Below are 12,835 nucleotides of genomic sequence, written 5' to 3' on the forward strand. Positions count from 1 at the left end.
AAACTTATGTGAACTTCGTCGCAGAGAGGCCTCTCTGGCTTCGGGCTCAGATAACAGCACACGGCACGAGGTCCGTGTGGTTTGGAACAAAGGCAGTCCGGTTCGGCTTTGTCCAAGAACTTCCACTCAGTCGATGCACCTGGAAGTTGGGGTTTCGCGAATGTAGAGTCTTTTCCAAACAGATTTTCCATTGGTTTGAAGGCTCCAAGGTTGTGCACAAAATCTTCTTTGTAAGCATGGTTCCACCGTAGTTACTTGAAGACGAAGTCTTTGAGGAAAGCAGGGCCCTGTTTGTTCCAAGGGTCAAGTTTCTTAAGACTCAAATAGCTATTTAAGTGACTGACACTTTCGTATTCAGTCGACTTAGTCAATTGTCCAACTGTAAAACTCCACTGATCAGGTGGGTCTGTGAAGTTATTTATTTAATAAAGTCCTTTAAAATAATTCTTCGCTCAATCTCCTTCTCCCAGTTTAACTCTTCTGTTGCCGGCAAAGACTTGGTTGGTTTCTGATTCCGGTTCTGGCAACAGAGCTACAGGTTGAGCTGTGGCAGCGAGTTTCTGGTTCAGGTGAGAGAGAGAGAGAGAGAAAGACTGTCCGCTGTTCCTTATAGTCTGTCAGATCAGTAGGTGATTGGTCCCTGAGTTCTTGAGATTGGATTTCGGTTTCAGCCCCCAGTGTCCTATTGGAGGGAGGCTTTATTTATGACTGATGTCAATCCATGCCATCTTTTGGAAATGCCGGTTGGCCTGGGTTCGTAGCTCTATGTCGGGATTTCGGCTCTCATCCACTTCAAAGAGTTTTTATCACCTACAGGCCCCTTTCTCCAGACATCTCATAGCAGAATTCCAAACTATTTGGCCTCTTCTCGGTGCCATCCTCCCCAAAACTGTCACTTTGATGCAAACCAGTTCCAAGCTGATGAGCTAAGGAAATCTGATAACTTTGGGGGGGGAGAGGTCTTCTTTAGATCAGTGCTTCAGCTCAGAGCCCAAATGCTCTTATCCAAATACACCCAACATAACGCTACATATGTATGTATGTATGTATATATGTGTAGAAGGAAAATTAGAAATTATTTTCTTACACCTGTTTTTCTCTCTTGTATACTTAAGAAAGATACGGTCAAGCTAGAAGGTCAGCCCAGAAGATAGTTTGATTTCTGTTTGTTATTTACGATGAGAACCTTGGAGACATTGTCAAACGGTATGACCTACGTGCCTGTTCCCTAAAACCATGTGTTGACCTATGAACTCTGTTCTAAAATGATATATGTTCTGCTTAGTTAGCCTTTAAGATAACATTGTAATGACTTTCTAGCATGTATGGATGTATGTATGTATGTATGTATATATATATATATATATATGTATGTATGTATGTCCAATTGCTTTGACAATACAAATGAATTGAATTGAGAGGAAGAGAGAGAGAGAGAGAGAGAGAGAAAGAGAGAGAGAGAGACAGACAGACAGACAGACAGACAGACAGACAGCTCAGCGATGACATCACGAGCCTCTCTCAGCTGACTGCTATGACATCACAGAGCACGTACATTCCATTGCTTGTCGTCTGTCAACCACTCAGTCACTGCTAGCCAGACTATCCCTAAGACAAAGTGTACAATACTTCAATTATATCTCCTCCAGACAGATAAAGAGTATTAAGAGCTACGATGAAGTTACCCAGGAGACGTAAAAAGCTTGCATCACCTGGTATTTCCTGGAGGTCACCCATCCAAGTACTAACCAGGCCCTGGCCCGTTTAGTTTCCAAGGTCTGACGAGATCGGGCACGTTCAGGACGGTGTGGCCGCAAGCCGAGATGCCTGGCTGCATGATGTCTCTTAAAGGCTGGCGGGTATTGACGGAATTTCCAGCAAAAAATAAAAAATAAAAAAATTAAAAAATGGAGGGAAAAATAACAGTGCAGGAAAGGGTGTTGAAAGTAGCCGGGAACGTGTACAATTCTTCAATTATATCTCCTCCAGACAGAAAGAGAGTATTAAGAGCTACGATGAAGTTACCCAGGAGACGTAAGAAGCTTGCAGCACCTGGTATTTCTAGGAGATCTCCCATCCAAGTACTGACTAGGCCATGCCCCGTTTAGCTTCCGAGATCTGACGAGACGGGGTGCGTCCAGGACGGTGTAGCCACAAGCCGAGAGGCCTGGCTGCATGATGTCTCTTAAAGGCTGACGGGTGTTGAGGGAACTTCCAGCAAATAAAAAAAGAAAAATGGAGGGAAAAATATCAGTTCAGCAAAGGGTGTTGAAAGTAGCCGGGTACGTGTACATTTCTTCAATTATATCTCCTCCAGACAGAAAGAGAGTATTAAGATCTACGATGAAGTTACCCAGGAGACGTATAAAGCTTGCAGCACCTGGTATTTCCAGGAGGTCACCCATCCAAGTACTGACCAGGACCTGCCCCGTTCAGCTTACGCGATCTGACGAGATCGAGCGCGTTCAGGACGGTGCGGACACAAGCCGAGAGGCCTGGCTGCATGATGTCTCTTAAAGGCTGGAGGGTATTGACGGAACTTCCGGCAAAAAAAAAAAGAAAAAAGAAAAATGGAGGGAAAAATATCAGTGCAGCAAAGGGTGTTGAAAGTTGCCGGGTACGTGTACAATTCTTCAATTATATCTCCTCCAGACTGAAAGAGAGTATTACGAGCTACGATGAAGTTACCCAAGAGACGTATAAAGCTTGCAGCACCTGGTATTTCCAGGAGGTCACCCATCCAAGTACTGACCAGGACCTGCCCCGTTCAGCTTACGCGATCTGACGAGATCGAGCGCGTTCAGGACGGTGCGGACACAAGCCGAGAGGCCTGGCTGCATGATGTCTCTTAATGGTTGGCGGGTATTGACGGAACTTCCAGCAAAATAAAAAAAATAAAGAAAAACGGAGGGAAAAATACCACTGCAGCAAAGGGTGTTTAAAGTAGTCGGGTACGTGTACAATTCTTCAATTATATCTCCTCCAGACAGAAAAAGAGAATGAAGAGCTATGATAAAGTTACCCAGGAGACGTAAAAAGCTTGCAGCACCAGGTATTTCCACGAGTTCTCACATTCAAGTACTGACCAGGTCCTGCCCCGTTTCGTTTCCGAGATCTGACGAGATCGGGCGCGTTCAGGTCTGTGTGTCCGCAAGCCGAGATGCCTGGTTGCATGATGTCTCTTAAAGGCTGGCGGATATTGATGGAACTTCCAGAAAAAATAAAAAATAAAAATAAAAATGGCGGGAAAAATATCAGTGCAGCAAAGGGTGTTGAAAGTAGCCGGGTACGTGTACAATTCTTCAATTATATCTCCTCCAGACAGAAATAGAGTATTAAGAGCTACGATGAAGTTACCCAGGAGACGAAAAAGCTTGCAGCACCTGGTATTTCCAGGAGGTCAGCCATCCAAGTACTGACCAGGCCCTGCCCCGTTTAGCTTCCGAGATCTTACGAGATCGGGCGCATTCAGGACGGTGTGGCCACAAGCCGAGAGGCCTGGCTGCATGATGTCTCTTAAAGGTTGGCGGGTATTGACGGAACTTCCAGCAAAAAAAAAAAAAAAAAAAAAAAAAAGAAAAATGGATGGAAAAATATCAGTGCAGCAAAGGGTGTTGACAGTAGCTGGGTACGTGTACAATACTTCAATTATGTCTCCTCCAGACAGAAAGAGAGTATTAAGAGCTACGATGAAGTTACCCAGGAGACAAAAAAGCTTGCAGCACCAGGTATTTCCAGGAGGTCACCCATCCAAGTACTGACCAGGCCCTGCCCCTTTTACCTTCCGAGATCTTACGAGATCGGGCGCATTCAGGACGGTGTGGCCACAAGCCAAGAGGCCTGGCTGCATGATGTCTCTTAAAGGTTGGCGGATATTGACGAACTTCCAGCAAAAAAAAAAAAGAAAAATGGAGGGAGATATATCAGTGCAGCAAAGGCTGTTGAAAGTAGCCGTGTACGTGTACAATACTTCAATTATATCTCCTCCAGACAGAAAGATAGTACTAAGAGCTACGATGAAGTTACCCAGGAGACGTAAAAAGCTTGCAGCACCTGGTATTTCCAGGAGGTCACACATCCAAGTACTGACCAGGTCCTGCCCCGTTTAGCTTTCGAGATCTTACGAGATCGGGCGCGTTCAGGACGATGTGGCCACAAGCCGAGAGGCCTGGCTGCATGATGTCTCTTAAAGGTTGGCGGGTATTGACGAACTTCCAGCAAAAAAAAAAAAGAAAAATGGAGGGAGAAATATCAGTGCAGCAAAGGCTGTTCAAAGTAGCCGTGTACGTGTACAATACTTCAATTATATCTCCTCCAGACAGAAAGAGAGTACTAAGAGCTACGATGAAGTTACCCAGGAGACGTAAAAAGCTTGCAGCACCTGGTATTTCCAGGAGGTCACACATCCAAGTACTGACCAGGTCCTGCCCCGTTTAGCTTTCGAGATCTTACGAGATCGGGCGCGTTCAGGACGGTGTGGCCACAAGCCGAGAGGCCTGGCTGCATGATGTCTCTTAAAGGTTGGCGGGTATTGACGGAACTTCCAGCAAAAAAAAAAAAAAAAAATAGAGGGAAATATACCAGTGCAGCAAAGGGTGTTGAAAGTAGCCGGGTACGTGTACAATTCTTCAATTATATCTCCTGGAGACAGAAAGAGAGTTTTAAGAGCTACGATGAAGTTACCCAGGAGACGTAAAAAGCTTGCAGCACCTGGTATTTCCAGGAGGTCACCCAACCAAGTACTGGCCAGACCCTGCCCCGTTTAGCTTCCGAGATCTGACGAGATCGGGCGCATTCAGGACGGTGTGGCTGCAAGCCGAGAGGCCTGGCTGCATGATGTCTCTTAAAGGTTGGCGGGTATTGACGGAACTTCCAGCAAAAAAAAAAAAAAAAAAGAAAAATGGATGGAAAAATATCAGTGCAGCAAAGGGTGTTGACAGTAGCTGGGTACGTGTACAATACTTCAATTATATCTCCTCCAGACAGATAGAGAGTATTAAGAGCTACGATAAAGTTACCCAGGAGACGTAAAAGCTTGCAGCACCAGGTATTTCCAGGAGGTCTCACATTCATGTACCGACCAGGTCCTGCCCCGTTTAGCTTCCAAGATCTGACGAGATCGGGCGAGTTCAGGATGGTGTGGCCGCAAGCCGAGATGCCTGGCTGCATGATGTCTCTTAAAGGCTGGCGGGTATTGAGGGAATTTCCAGCAAAAAAAAAAAAAAAAAAATAGAAAAATGGAGGGAAAAATATCAGTGCAGGAAAGGGTGTTGAAAGTAGCCGGGTACGTGTACAATTCTTCAATTATTTCTCCTGGAGATATAAAGAGAGTATTAAGAGCTACGATGAAGTTACCCAGGAGACGTAAAAAGCTTGCAGCACCTGGCATTTCCAGGAGGTCACCCATCCAAGTACTGACCAGGCCCTGCCCCGTTTAAATTCCAAGATCTGATGAGATCGGGGGCGTTCAGGACGGTGTGGCTGCAAGCCAAGAGGCCGGGCTGCATGATGTCTCTTAATGGTTGGCGGGTTTTGACGGAACATCCAGCAAAAAAAAAAAAGAGAAATGGAGGGAGAAATTCCAGTGCAGCAAAGGGTGTTGAAAGTAGCCGGGTACGTGTACAATTCTTCAATTATATCTCCTGCAGACAGAAAGAGAGTATTAAGAGCTACGATGAAGTTACCCAGGAGACGTAAAAAGCTTGCAGCACCTGGTATTTCTAGGAGGTCAGCCATCCAAGTACTGACCAGGCCCTGCCCCGTTTAGCTTCCGAGATCTGACGAGATCGGGCGCGTTCAGGACGGTGTGGCCACAAGCCGAGAGGCCTGGCTGCATGATGTCTCTTAAAGGTTTGCGGGTATTGACGGAACTTCCAGCAAAAAAAAAAAAAAAAAAAAAAAAAGAAAAATGGATGGAAAAATATCAGTGCAGCAAAAGGTGTTGACAGTAGCTGGGTACGTGTACAATACTTCAATTATGTCTCCTCCAGACAGAAAGAGAGTATTAAGAGCTACGATGAAGTTACCCAGGAGACAAAAAAGCTTGCAGCACCAGGTATTTCCAGGAGGTCACCCATCCAAGTACTGACCAGGCCCTGCCCTTTTTACCTTCCGAGATCTTACGAGATCGGGCGCATTCAGGACGGTGTGGCCACAAGCCGAGAGGCCTGGCTGCATGATGTCTCTTAAAGGTTGGCGGATATTGACGAACTTCCAGCAAAAAAAAAAAAGAAAAATGGAGGGAGAAATATCAGTGCAGCAAAGGCTGTTGAAAGTAGCCGTGTACGTGTACAATACTTCAATTATATCTCCTCCAGACAGAAAGAGAGTACTAAGAGCTACGATGAAGTTACCCAGGAGACGTAAAAAGCTTGCAGCACCTGGTATTTCCAGGAGGTCACACATCCAAGTACTGACCAGGTCCTGCCCCGTTTAGCTTTCGAGATCTTACTAGATCGGGCGCGTTCAGGACGGTGTGGCCACAAGCCGAGAGGCCTGGCTGCATGATGTCTCTTAAAGGTTGGCGGGTATTGACGGAACTTCCAGCAAAAAAAAAAAAAAAAAATAGAGGGAAATATACCAGTGCAGCAAAGGGTGTTGAAAGTAGCCGGGTACGTGTACAATTCTTCAATTATATCTCCTGGAGACAGAAAGAGAGTTTTAAGAGCTACGATGAAGTTACCCAGGAGACGTAAAAAGCTTGCAGCACCTGGTATTTCCAGGAGGTCACACATCCAAGTACTGACTAGGCCCTGCCCCGTTTAGCTTCCGAAATCTGATATGATCGGGCGCGTTCAGGACGGTGTGACTACAAGCCAAGAGGCCTGGCTGCATGATGTCTCTTAAAGGCTGGCGGATATTGACGGAACTTCCAGCAAAAAAAAAAAAAAAAAAGAAAAATGGAGGGAGAAATATCAGTGCAGCAAAGGCTGTTGAAAGTAGCCGGGTACGTGTACAATTCTTCAATAATATCTCCTCCAGACTGAAAGAGAGTATTAAGAGCTACGATGAAGTTACCCAGGAGACGTAAAAAGCTTGCAGCACCTGGTATTTCCAGTAGGTCACCCAACCAAGTACTGGCCAGACCCTGCCCCGTTTAGCTTCCGAGATATGATGAGATCAGGCGCGTTCAGGACGGTGTGGCCGCAAGCCAAGAGACCTGGCTGCATGATGTCTCTTAAAGGCTGGCAAGTATTGACGGAACTTCCAGCAAAAAAAAAAAAAAAAAAAAATAGAAAAAGGGAGGGAAAAATATCAGTGCAGCAAAGGGTGTTGAAAGTAGCCGGGTACATGTACAATTCTTCAATTATATCTCCTCCAGACAGATAGAGAGTATTAAGAGCTACGATGAAGTTACCCAGGAGACGTAAAAGCTTGCAGCACTAGGTATTTCCAGGCGGTCTCACATTCATGTACTAACCAGGTCCTGCCCCATTTAGCTTTCGAGATCTTACGAGATCGGGCGCGTTCAGGACGGTGTGGCCACAAGCCGAGAGGCCTGGCTGCATGATGTCTCTTAAAGGTTGGCGGGTATTGACGGAACTTCCAGCAAAAAAAAAAAAAAAAAAAAAAAAAAAGAAAAATGGATGGAAAAATATCAGTGCAGCAAAGGATGTTGACAGTAGCTGGGTACGTGTACAGTACTTCAATTATATCTCCTCCAGACAGATAGAGAGTATTAAGAGCTACGATAAAGTTACCCAGGAGACGTAAAAGCTTGCAGCACGAGGTATTTCAAGGAGGTCTCACATTCATGTACTGACCAGGTCCTGCCCCGTTTAGCTTCCGAGATCTGACGAGATCGGGCGCGTTCAGGATGGTGTGGCCGCAAGCCGAGATGCCTGGCTGCATGATGTCTCTTAAAGGCTGGCGGGTATTGACGGAACTGCCAGCAAAAAAAAAAAAGAAAAATAGAGGGAAATATACCAGTGCAGCAAAGGGTGTTGAAAGTAGCCGGGTACGTGTACCATTCTTCAATTATATCTCCTGGAGACAGAAAGAGAGTTTTAAGAGCTACGATGAAGTTACCCAGGAGACGTAAAAAGCTTGCAGCACCTGGTATTTCCAGGAGGTCACACATCCAAGTACTGACCAGGCCCTGCCCCGTTTAGCTTCCGAAATCTGATATGATCGGGCGCGTTCAGGACGGTGTGACTACAAGCCAAGAGGCCTGGCTGCATGATGTCTCTTAAAGGCTGGCGGATATTGACGGAACTTCCAGGAAAAAAATAAAATAAAAAGAAAAATGGAGGGAAAAATATCAGTGCAGCAAAGGGTGTTTTAATAGTAGCCTAGTACGTGTACAATTCTTCAATTATATCTCCTAGAGACAGAAAGAGAGTATTAAGAGCTACGATGAAGTTACCCAGGAGACGTAAAAGGCTTGCAGCACCTGGCATTTCCAGGAGGTCTCCCATCCAAGTACTGACCAGGCCCTGCCCCGTTTAGCTTCCGAGATCTGACGAGATCGGGCGCATTCAGGACGGTGTGGCCGCAAGCCAAGAAGCCTGGCTGCATGATGTCTCTTAAAGGTTGGCGGGTATTGACGGAACTTCCAGCAAAAAAAAAAACAAAAAAGAAAAATGGATGGAAAAATATCAGTGCAGCAAAGGGTGTTGACAGTAGCTGGGTACGTGTACAATACTTCAATTATATCTCCTCCAGACAGATAGAGAGTATTAAGAGCTACGATAAAGTTACCCAGGAGACGTAAAAGCTTGAAGCACCAGGTATTTCCAGGAGGTCTCACATTCATGTACCGACCAGGTCCTGCCCCGTTTAGCTTTCAAGATCTGACGAGATCGGGCGAGTTCAGGATGGTGTGGCCGCAAGCCAAGATGCCTGGCTGCATGATGTCTCTTAAAGTCTGGCGGGTATTGACGGAATTTCCAGCAAAAAAAAAAAAAAAAAAATAGAAAAATGGAGGGAAAAATATCAGTGCAGGAAAGGGTGTTGAAAGTAGCCGGGTACGTGTACAATTCTTCAATTATATCTCCTGGAGACAGAAAGAGAGTATTAAGAGCTACGATGAAGTTACCCAGGAGACGAAAAAGCTTGCAGCACCTGGCATTTCCAGGAGGTCACCCATCCAAGTACTGACCAGGCCCTGCCCCGTTTAAATTCCAAGATCTGATGAGATCGGGGGCGTTCAGGACGGTGTGGCTGCAAGCCAAGAGGCTGGGCTGCATGATGTCTCTTAAAGGTTGGTGGGTATTGACGGAACTTCCAGCAAAAAAAAAAAAAAAAAGAAAAATGGATGGGAAAATATCAGTGCAGCAAAGGGTGTTGACAGTAGCTGGGTACGTGTACAATACTTCAATTATGTCTCCTCCAGACAGAAAGAGAGTATTAAGAGCTACGATGAAGTTACCCAGGAGACAAAAAAGCTTGCAGCACCAGGTTTTTCCAGGAGGTCACCCATCCAAGTACTGACCAGGCCCTGCCCCTTTTACCTTCCGAGATCTTACGAGATCGGGCGCATTCAGGACGGTGTGGCCACAAGCCGAGAGGCCTGGCTGCATGATGTCTCTTAAAGGTTGGCGGATATTGACGAACTTCCAGCAAAAAAAAAAAAGAAAAATGGAGGGAAAAATATCAGTGCAGCAAAGGCTGTTGAAAGTAGCCGTGTACGTGTACAATACTTCAATTATATCTCCTCCAGACAGAAAGAGAGTACTAAGAGCTACGATGAAGTTACCCAGAAGACAAAAAAGCTTGCAGCACCAGGTATTTCCAGGAGGTCACCCATCCAAGTACTGACCAGGCCCTGCCCCTTTTACCTGTCAAGATCTGACGATATCGGGTGCGTTCAGGACGGTGTGGCCGAAAGCCAAGAAGCCTGGCTGCATGATGTCTCTTTAGGCTGGTGGGTATTGACGGAACTTCCAGCAAAAAAAAAAAAAAAAAAAGAAAAATGGAGGGAGAAATATCAGTGCAGCAAAGGCTGTTGAAAGTAGCCGGGTACGTGTACAATACTTCAATTATATCTCCTCCAGAGTGAAAGAGAGTATTAAGAGCTACGATGAAGTTACCCAGGGGACGTAAAAAGCTTGCAGCACCTGGCATTTCCAGGAGGTCACCCATCCAAGTACTGACCAGGCCCTGCCCCGTTTAAATTCCAAGATCTGATGAGATCGGGGGCGTTCAGGACGGTGTGGCTGCAAGCCAAGAGGCCGGGCTGCATGATGTCTCTTAATGGTTGGCGGGTTTTGACGGAACATCCAGCAAAAAAAAAAAAGAGAAATGGAGGGAGAAATACCAGTGCAGCAAAGGGTGTTGACAGTAGCTGGATACGTGTACAATACTTCAATTATATCTCCTCCAGACAGATAGAGAGTATTAAGAGCTACGATAAAGTTACACAGGAGACGTAAAAGCTTGCAGCACGAGGTATTTCCAGGAGGTCTCACATTCATGTACTGACCAGGTCCTGCCCCGTTTAGCTTCCGATATCTGACGAGATCCGGCGCGTTCAGGATGGTGTGGCCGCAAGCCGAGATGCCTGGCTGCATGATGTCTCTTAAAGGCTGGCGGGTATTGACGGAACTGCCAGCAAAAAAAAAAAAGAAAAATAGAGGGAAATATACCAGTGCAGCAAAGGGTGTTGAAAGTAGCCGGGTACGTGTACAATTCTTCAATTATATCTCCTGGAGACAGAAAGAGAGTATTAAGAGCTACGATGAAGTTACCCAGGAGACATAAAAAGCTTGCAGCACCTCGTATTTCTAGGAGGTCTCCCATTCAAGTACTGACCAGGCCCTGCCCCGTTTAGCTTCCGAGATCTGACGAGATCGGGCGCATTCAGGACGGTGTGGCCACAAGCCGAAAGGCCTGGCTGCATGATGTCTCTTAAAGGTTGGCGGGTATTGACGGAACTTCCAGCAAAAAAAAAAAAAAAAAAAGAAAAATGGAGGGAGAAATATCAGTGCAGCAAAGGCTGTTGAAAGTAGCCGGGTACGTGTACAATTCTTCAATAATATCTCCTCCAGACAGATAGAGAGTATTAAGAGCTACGATAAAGTTACCCAGGAGACGTAAAAGCTTTCAGCACGAGGTATTTCAAGGAGGTCTCCCATCCAAGTACTGACCAGGTCATGCCCCGTTTAGCTTTCGAGATCTTACGAGATCGGGCGCGTTCAGGACGGTGTGGCCGCAATACGAGATGCCTGGCTGCATGATGTCTCTTAAAGGCTGGCGGGTATTGACGGAACTGCCTGCAAAAAAAAAAAGAAAAATAGAGGGAAATATACCAGTGCAGCAAAGGGTGTTGAAAGTAGCCGGGTACGTGTACAATTCTTCAATTATATCTCCTGGAGACAGAAAGAGAGTTTTAAGAGCTACGATGAAGTTACCCAGGAGACGTAAAAAGCTTGCAGCACCTGGTATTTCCAGGAGGTCACACATCCAAGTACTGACCAGGCCCTGCCCCGTTTAGCTTCCGAAATCTGATATGATCGGGCGCGTTCAGGACGGTGTGACTACAAGCCAAGAGGCCTGGCTGCATGATGTCTCTTAAAGGCTGGCGGATATTGACGGAACTTCCAGCAAAAAAATAAAATAAAAAGAAAAATGGAGGGAAAAATATCAGTGCAGCAAAGGGTGTTGAAAGTAGCCTAGTACGTGTACAATTCTTCAATTATATCTCCTGGAGACAGAAAGAGAGTATTAAGAGCTACGATGAAGTTACCCAGGAGACGTAAAAGGCTTGCAGCACCTGGTATTTCTAGGAGGTCTCCCATCCCAGTACTGACCAGGCCCTGCCCCGTTTAGCTTCCGAGATCTTACGAGATCGGGCGCATTCAGGACGTTGTGGCCGCAAGCCGAGAGGCCTGGCTGCATGATGTCTCTTAAAGGTTGGCGGGTACTGACGGAACTTCCAGCAAAAAAAAAAAAAAAAAAAAAGAAAAAGAAAAATGGAGGGAAAAATATCAGTGCAGTAATGGGTTTTGAAAGTAGGCGGGTACGTGTACAATTCTTCAATTATATCTCCTCCAGACAGAAAGAGAGTATTCAGAGCTGCGATGAAGTTACCCAGGAGACGTAAAAGGCTTGCAGCACCTGGTATTTCTAGGAGGTCTCACATTCAAGTACTGACCAGGTCCTGCCCCGTTTAGCTTCCGAGATCTGACGATATCATGCGCATTCAGGACGGTGTGGCCGAAAGCCGAGAGGCCCAGCTGCATGATGTCTCTTTAAGGTTGGCGGGTATTGACGGAACTGCCAGCAAAAAAAAAAAAGAAAAATAGAGGGAAATATACCAGTGCAGCAAAGGGTGTTGAAAGTAGCCGGGTACGTGTACAATTCTTCAATTATATCTCCTGGAGACAGAAAGAGAGTTTTAAGAGCTACGATGAAGTTACCCAGGAGACGTAAAAAGCTTGCAGCACCTGGTATTTCCAGGAGGTCACACATCCAAGTACTGACCAGGCCCTGCCCCGTTTAGCTTCCGAAATCTGATATGATCGGGCGCGTTCAGGACGGTGTGACTACAAGCCAAGAGGCCTGGCTGCATGATGTCTCTTAAAGGCTGGCGGATATTGACGGAACTTCCAGCAAAAAAATAAAATAAAAAGAAAAATGGAGGGAAAATATCAGTGCAGCAAAGGGTGTTGAAAGTAGCCTAGTACGTGTACAATTCTTCAATTATATCTCCTGGACACAGAAAGAGAGTATTAAGAGCTACGATGAAGTTACCCAGGAGACGTAAAAGGCTTGCAGCACCTGGTATTTCTAGGAGGTCTCCCATCCAAGTACTGACCAAGCCATGCCCCGTTTAGCTTCCGAGTTCTGACGAGATCGGGCGAATTCAGGACGGTGTGGCCGCAAGCCGAGAGGC

General features: G+C 46.1%; 5 non-coding genes and 28 pseudogenes across 5 annotated transcripts; all 33 read right to left on the reverse strand.

The window, feature by feature from the left end:
• Window positions 1-1,700: 1,700 nt before the first annotated feature.
• LOC136739719 (uncharacterized) lies at window positions 1,701-1,819 on the reverse strand (annotated as a pseudogene).
• Window positions 1,820-2,040: 221 nt separating this feature from the next.
• On the reverse strand, window positions 2,041-2,159 carry LOC136739896 (uncharacterized; annotated as a pseudogene).
• Window positions 2,160-2,368: 209 nt separating this feature from the next.
• Window positions 2,369-2,487, reverse strand: LOC136739893 (uncharacterized; annotated as a pseudogene).
• Window positions 2,488-2,703: 216 nt separating this feature from the next.
• On the reverse strand, window positions 2,704-2,822 carry LOC136739894 (uncharacterized; annotated as a pseudogene).
• Window positions 2,823-3,037: 215 nt separating this feature from the next.
• LOC136739892 (uncharacterized) lies at window positions 3,038-3,156 on the reverse strand (annotated as a pseudogene).
• A 215-nt stretch (window positions 3,157-3,371) lies between these two features.
• LOC136739638 (5S ribosomal RNA) lies at window positions 3,372-3,490 on the reverse strand. Its single transcript, XR_010812960.1, has one exon. It is a non-coding gene; the product is annotated as a 5S ribosomal RNA (ribosomal RNA).
• Window positions 3,491-3,713: 223 nt separating this feature from the next.
• Window positions 3,714-3,832, reverse strand: LOC136739683 (uncharacterized; annotated as a pseudogene).
• Window positions 3,833-4,041: 209 nt separating this feature from the next.
• On the reverse strand, window positions 4,042-4,160 carry LOC136739787 (uncharacterized; annotated as a pseudogene).
• A 209-nt stretch (window positions 4,161-4,369) lies between these two features.
• On the reverse strand, window positions 4,370-4,488 carry LOC136739741 (uncharacterized; annotated as a pseudogene).
• Window positions 4,489-4,698: 210 nt separating this feature from the next.
• Window positions 4,699-4,817, reverse strand: LOC136739956 (5S ribosomal RNA). Its single transcript, XR_010813028.1, has one exon. It is a non-coding gene; the product is annotated as a 5S ribosomal RNA (ribosomal RNA).
• Window positions 4,818-5,032: 215 nt separating this feature from the next.
• On the reverse strand, window positions 5,033-5,151 carry LOC136739852 (uncharacterized; annotated as a pseudogene).
• Window positions 5,152-5,370: 219 nt separating this feature from the next.
• LOC136739671 (uncharacterized) lies at window positions 5,371-5,489 on the reverse strand (annotated as a pseudogene).
• A 210-nt stretch (window positions 5,490-5,699) lies between these two features.
• Window positions 5,700-5,818, reverse strand: LOC136739647 (5S ribosomal RNA). Its single transcript, XR_010812969.1, has one exon. It is a non-coding gene; the product is annotated as a 5S ribosomal RNA (ribosomal RNA).
• Window positions 5,819-6,040: 222 nt separating this feature from the next.
• LOC136739660 (5S ribosomal RNA) lies at window positions 6,041-6,159 on the reverse strand. The gene has a single exon (XR_010812981.1). It is a non-coding gene; the product is annotated as a 5S ribosomal RNA (ribosomal RNA).
• A 209-nt stretch (window positions 6,160-6,368) lies between these two features.
• Window positions 6,369-6,487, reverse strand: LOC136739811 (uncharacterized; annotated as a pseudogene).
• A 210-nt stretch (window positions 6,488-6,697) lies between these two features.
• Window positions 6,698-6,816, reverse strand: LOC136739820 (uncharacterized; annotated as a pseudogene).
• A 216-nt stretch (window positions 6,817-7,032) lies between these two features.
• On the reverse strand, window positions 7,033-7,151 carry LOC136739774 (uncharacterized; annotated as a pseudogene).
• A 220-nt stretch (window positions 7,152-7,371) lies between these two features.
• Window positions 7,372-7,490, reverse strand: LOC136739895 (uncharacterized; annotated as a pseudogene).
• A 224-nt stretch (window positions 7,491-7,714) lies between these two features.
• LOC136739844 (uncharacterized) lies at window positions 7,715-7,833 on the reverse strand (annotated as a pseudogene).
• A 210-nt stretch (window positions 7,834-8,043) lies between these two features.
• On the reverse strand, window positions 8,044-8,162 carry LOC136739766 (uncharacterized; annotated as a pseudogene).
• Window positions 8,163-8,380: 218 nt separating this feature from the next.
• Window positions 8,381-8,499, reverse strand: LOC136739632 (5S ribosomal RNA). The gene has a single exon (XR_010812955.1). It is a non-coding gene; the product is annotated as a 5S ribosomal RNA (ribosomal RNA).
• A 215-nt stretch (window positions 8,500-8,714) lies between these two features.
• On the reverse strand, window positions 8,715-8,833 carry LOC136739935 (uncharacterized; annotated as a pseudogene).
• A 218-nt stretch (window positions 8,834-9,051) lies between these two features.
• Window positions 9,052-9,170, reverse strand: LOC136739672 (uncharacterized; annotated as a pseudogene).
• A 214-nt stretch (window positions 9,171-9,384) lies between these two features.
• Window positions 9,385-9,503, reverse strand: LOC136739691 (uncharacterized; annotated as a pseudogene).
• A 208-nt stretch (window positions 9,504-9,711) lies between these two features.
• On the reverse strand, window positions 9,712-9,830 carry LOC136739880 (uncharacterized; annotated as a pseudogene).
• A 216-nt stretch (window positions 9,831-10,046) lies between these two features.
• LOC136739673 (uncharacterized) lies at window positions 10,047-10,165 on the reverse strand (annotated as a pseudogene).
• Window positions 10,166-10,374: 209 nt separating this feature from the next.
• LOC136739912 (uncharacterized) lies at window positions 10,375-10,493 on the reverse strand (annotated as a pseudogene).
• A 210-nt stretch (window positions 10,494-10,703) lies between these two features.
• LOC136739701 (uncharacterized) lies at window positions 10,704-10,822 on the reverse strand (annotated as a pseudogene).
• A 544-nt stretch (window positions 10,823-11,366) lies between these two features.
• Window positions 11,367-11,485, reverse strand: LOC136739767 (uncharacterized; annotated as a pseudogene).
• A 216-nt stretch (window positions 11,486-11,701) lies between these two features.
• On the reverse strand, window positions 11,702-11,820 carry LOC136739677 (uncharacterized; annotated as a pseudogene).
• A 225-nt stretch (window positions 11,821-12,045) lies between these two features.
• On the reverse strand, window positions 12,046-12,164 carry LOC136739936 (uncharacterized; annotated as a pseudogene).
• A 210-nt stretch (window positions 12,165-12,374) lies between these two features.
• On the reverse strand, window positions 12,375-12,493 carry LOC136739768 (uncharacterized; annotated as a pseudogene).
• Window positions 12,494-12,708: 215 nt separating this feature from the next.
• LOC136739706 (uncharacterized) lies at window positions 12,709-12,827 on the reverse strand (annotated as a pseudogene).
• Window positions 12,828-12,835: the final 8 nt, after the last annotated feature.

This window comes from Amia ocellicauda, unplaced genomic scaffold (genome assembly GCF_036373705.1).
Source record: "Amia ocellicauda isolate fAmiCal2 unplaced genomic scaffold, fAmiCal2.hap1 HAP1_SCAFFOLD_62, whole genome shotgun sequence".
NCBI lineage: Eukaryota > Metazoa > Chordata > Actinopteri > Amiiformes > Amiidae > Amia > Amia ocellicauda.